Below are 4,189 nucleotides of genomic sequence, written 5' to 3'. Positions count from 1 at the left end.
CCAACTACATTATTTTTGTTCTTATCCTATCTCCTCCTCGAAGATGATCCTAAAAATGAACACAAAATTATATAGAATCATAAGAAAATATATAATCAAACACTTGTACCTTCATCATGCTCAGGCGGGGGTTGTGTCTCATCATCATCGAGGTTAGTGTTCTTTACACCATCAATGGTCTTCTCATCATCACTCTTTAACATCCCATCCAAATTGATGTCACTGATAGAGTAGAATAATGCTAAAAGGTCCTCAAATTGCTCATCGGTCCTCTGTAAAAGGTCCTCTAACTGGCGGTCAAAGCCCCTACCTACTACTCTCCCTTTATGTGCCATGATCGCAGCACATATAGAATGTAATGTTTATTAGAAAAATGTACAATTTGACCCCAGGCCTTAATAAACATAATGAAACCTTAACTAGAGTAACGGAGATTTATTGGTGTCACAATTTTCCATTTAGGCCTTGATGATATATCTGTAGAGTAAAACATTTGATGTGTTTGGATTGCCATTATGAATGGTTCATGCATTTGAGTTTGTAAAGTCATGTATGTGATCGATTTAAAAAAACAGTTTTTTTTATCGACGAGTTTTGAAAAACCTGGGACGCTTTGAAAAAAAGTTTATTTTAAAATGTGAGGGGAATCAATTTTACGGTTTGAAAATTTTAAATTTATAAAACGAGACTTTGTAGACAACTCCATAGTTTACCCTCTCGTCGAATCTAGAAATGATTATGAGTTTTTTATTGGAAAGTATGTCATATGCCTACTTTAACTTTTTCAATATTAATTAACCTCAAGACTAGAGAGTCGCCACCTAATTTTAAAATTTTAAAAATTAAGAGAGTGTGGTCGGCGTTTGGTTACGCGTGGGAAAAAGTTTTTTAGACGCTATATCCCACAACTCCCCCAAGGTCTTTACTAATTAATTTTTTTCGTTCTTTAAATTCTTTACGCTTTACAATTTAGAATTTTCCATTTAACATTCAAAGGGGTTTCATTAGGTAAAAGACAAGAAAAGAATAGATAAGGACAAAACTTAAAAGAAAACATGAACAAATAATTCACACATAAAGTCATCCTAAAGAATCAAAACTAAGCAAATTATTGATCAAAATTTCATTGGCTTAAGTCTAGACTAAATTTTTCTTAAAAAAAAACTTTGTTGAAGTGAATTATATAGAGGTTCTAAACTTTTTATTTTTTTATTTTTTTTAAATAATTTTGAGTTTAAGAGAAAAAATCATAAGTCTAAGTTATGGCTAGGTTATATTTTAGTTAAGAATTCAATTTTTAAAAAACAATTCTAACCTAGGATCAAGCAAGACACAAACTTATCTAAAAGAATACAAGAAGTGTTCACAAAAAAACGGGTTGTAGCTAAGCCTACACGGTCGAAAAATTAGCTCTCGGTCGAAAATCAGACCCAACTCGGTCGGATGTTGGTGCAAGTCCCTCTACCGGTCCTCAAATGCGTCCTCGGTCGAATAGTGCGCGGCAGCAGCAATCTTCAGTCTCCAGGTGCTGTCATCATCAGTCCTCGGTCGGCGGCAGCAGCAGTCTTCAGTCTCCAAGTGCAGCAAACGTCGGTCTTTAGTCAGCAACAACAAGCAGTAGCAGTCCTCGGTCGTCAGATGCAACAAACATCGGTCTTCGGTCAGTAGTAGTAATCCTCAATCGCCAAGTGAAGCAAACATCGGTCTTCGGTCAATAGCAACAATCAATAGTTGTCCTTGGTCGCCCTGTGCAACAAATGTCAATCTTCGGTCAACAGCAACAAATAACAGCCGTCCTCGGTCGCCAGGTGCAGCAAACGTCGGTCTTCGGTCAGCAGCAGCAGTCCTCGGTCGCCAAGTGCAGTAAATGTCGGTCTTTAGTTAATAGCAGCAAGCAACATCAGTCCTCGGTCACTAGATGCAGCAAGCGTCGGTCTTCGGTCAGCAAGCAGCAACCATCGGTCTCCAGATATAGAAAGTGTTGGTCTTTGGTTAGTAGTAGCAAGCAACAGGTGCAACCGGGTGCAGAAAACATGGTCGTTATAGCAGCAAGGTTCGTTGTTCTAGATTTTTCAATCTAGACCCTAACTAACTACGACTTTGGTGATCCAAATGGATCCTAAACTAAATGAAATTTTCATGTTATTAACACATTTATAAATAAGTATATAAAGTAAAATCCTAGATCTAACATCATCAAATATAAAATAAAAATTATACAAATCAAAGTAGATTATTCTTTTTTTTTAGCTTTTAAGTTGTTTTTTTTGAATGGTCAATTCAAGGGCTGATTTTATTTTTATTTTATATCCTAAGTTAGAATACTTTAATTTTACATTTTATTTAAAATTTTCTTTGTGTTTTACTCAAAAAAAAATAATATTACATAATGTACAAATGAAAGTGTAAAAATTAAAGCAAAACAGAAGACAATTATAAAATCATGCAAACACTAATTTTATGTTATAGACAAATTAAAATAAAAACAAACCAAAAATATCAAGAGAGCTTACAAAGGGACTTCTCCTTAGATCTTACAAGAGGGCTTAAAACTCTAAGAAAGAGATTTGAGACACAACCACACTAGTTGGTGCTCTTGCTTAGGTTTTGAAAATAGGCAGTATTGTGGAGAAATGGAAAGGGAATCCTAGGGGCACTTTAAAGTCAAAAAGATTACCCCTTGCAAGGTGTTTTGGAGGGGTATTTATAGGAAAACTATGAAATACTAGGGTCCAAAGTCCCATTTAACACCCTACACACGGTTTGTCCAAAAATAAATTTTTTAATTAATTAAAATGGCCTAGTCTTAAGGGGATGAATTTTTTAATTAACAAAAACTAAGTCAATTCTCCTTTCTTTTCTCACTCACAGTTGGGAGAGATTCAATCGTAAACATCATGAAGATAAACATTGGATTCACCATTTACTTTAGCATTTGATTCCATGGATCTGATCTTGGGAATAGTTCGGTTCGTAGGTTGGATCACCGGTCGGATCCATCAATTGGATCATTTCCTTGGCTGGACTTCGGGATGACTTGCCTTTGATTAGAATTTTCTTAGCCCCATTCACAAATCTGATCTGGATCTTTCATATGGATCTTGGAAAATCCACCTGTTTCCTTTTATCCTACAAAAAGAGTTTGTTTAAAAAATGAAACTTAAAACGAACATAAAAAGAAAACGATTTGTTTCAATTATTCTTACTTCTAAGGAACAATTCTAATTATTCTATCAATTTATGAAATAAAATGCTAGTTAACTAAGTCAAATTCAAAAATTAAATTGCAAAAACTAATCTAGTCGATAACTAAACTAATTATTTAAAACAACTAATTTACTTAACAAAATAACAAAATTATACATAAGATTTTTTTTTAAAAATTATTAAAAAAACGTTAATATATATTTTGTATGTTTTTTTATTTATTTATAAATATCCAAGGTAATTACTTTAATGAAACCTTGAATATTCAAAGTAAAATAACTTCCCTAAGTATTGTAACCTAGACAAATTATTACATTAACTTACTAAAAATCCAAAATTAATTATTTCCAAAAAACACAATTGTTCTAAAAATAATTGTCTTTAAAATATATAGTGCAATAAACCCGTAAATAAATTTGTATAGGCTCGGATCTATTAAAAGTATAGACTATAAAATTGGGGGGTGAAAATGAGTGTATGCAGTGTTCATATTTATACTAACATAATCATACTTATCAACTTTAATGCCCCGATCTTTGTGATGAACATCAAACCATCTACAATTTAATACAACCACTCATCTTCCACTAAAGAATGTCACTTCTATAATTTCATTGATCACTCCATAGTAGTTAATTGTCTCAGCCCCATTATTTCCAAGAACCAAAACACTGCTATTTTTGGTGGTCAAACTCTCACCGTGGTTCTCAGTGTTGAACCTGTACCCATTTATCTTGTACGAGTTATACTTCTTAGCATATATTGTAGGCCCGCCTCCTAAAATTTTAAGATTCATTGCTCCACCTATTTAGTAGAAACTATTTTTAAACATGTTATCTAAATACTAATATGAAATTGTTGTTGAGACGATTTACTTACTTTTTCCAATTACTCGCGTTGTAAACTTTTTTGGTAAAGAAACTAAAAAAACCTTGACAAATTCACTACAGTATCGTACACATCATCGGGAAGTAAGTCACAT

This window comes from Impatiens glandulifera, chromosome 1 (genome assembly GCF_907164915.1).
Source record: "Impatiens glandulifera chromosome 1, dImpGla2.1, whole genome shotgun sequence".
NCBI lineage: Eukaryota > Viridiplantae > Streptophyta > Magnoliopsida > Ericales > Balsaminaceae > Impatiens > Impatiens glandulifera.
The sequence above is the reverse complement of the archived record's forward strand: the minus strand, read 5'-3'. Positions refer to the sequence as shown.